Consider the following 1,156-nt stretch of genomic DNA (forward strand, 5'->3'; position numbering starts at 1 on the left):
ACTTTTGGTGACAGGATCTCTTCTCTTTTTGTTAGCAAACTTGACATCAGTAAAGCGAGTAGAAGGTCTGCCTCTTTTTGTTGGTCTATTACTTTTTCCTTCAAGAAGAAGAGCTTCGGCGATGCTCATTTTGAACTCTTGCAGACTGGGAATTTGTGAATTATCATTGAAGTGAATGTTGGACTTTATATCTTCCCATCTATTTCTACTTATCACTTCTGATACAATAGGACAGGTTGGTTTGCTCTTCCAATATAAATGTGAATTTGAGAGCTTCACCATCGACATAGCAAGCCATGTACCCCAAAATTGCTCAAGTTCCTGGCTACTCAGTGCAAGAGGTTTATTGGGATTTTGCTGGATTGCATGAAGATTTGATTGGTCGACAATATGAGTAATGATATCCTTCGAGAAAAAATGTCTAAAATATTCAGTAGGACGTTTTAGTACCCCAGAAGAATCTATTTGTCCTAACCATTTAGGCATAGGTCTAGCTGTGCCGTCTCCAGAAATGTGCCGCCAAAGAGGAATTCTTCGATTTCTTGATGTAGATGGCTTTGAACTTGTAGTTATTGGAATTTATTCTTCACCTTCAACAACTGAAGTTTCTAACTCATCTTCCCTAGTATTATCATTACTAACTATGAGGTCTTCTAATTCATCCAAATCAGAATAATCGGGCCTATATTCACTTCCTATCATGGGAAAAATAAATATTGTTATCAAAATGGTTTGAATAGCAATATAATTAAAATTTTATATTGTAAAATAAAAAAATTTAAATAAAATACACATTTTATTTACCAATTTCTTCCATATTAGCATCTGTTTTTTTTTGTATGAGTCTGTAACGCTTCCATCTAGGTCATAAATTCGCCATTTTCCATAAAACAAATCACAATCCATGCTGTGGTCATTTTTGTCACCGTCGATTCAAAAGATGACCATAAGGAATTCATTATGTTTTGAAAAAGCTAAAATATATAATATATAATAAATATGTTTTTTATGAGTATTACACCTCTGACATAAAAACTAGTTTTATGAACACATACAAAAGTTATCAACACTAAAACTTCACAAGATTGAAAATTATCATAAAATGCACTGAACGCACTTAATGCACTTTATGACCACTTAACCTCAAACGCACATT

The sequence above is a fragment of the Echinops telfairi genome, unplaced genomic scaffold (assembly GCF_000313985.2).
Source record: "Echinops telfairi isolate 266 unplaced genomic scaffold, ASM31398v2 ScPeMD7_3533;HRSCAF=4204_0, whole genome shotgun sequence".
NCBI classification, from domain to species: Eukaryota; Metazoa; Chordata; class Mammalia; order Afrosoricida; family Tenrecidae; genus Echinops; species Echinops telfairi.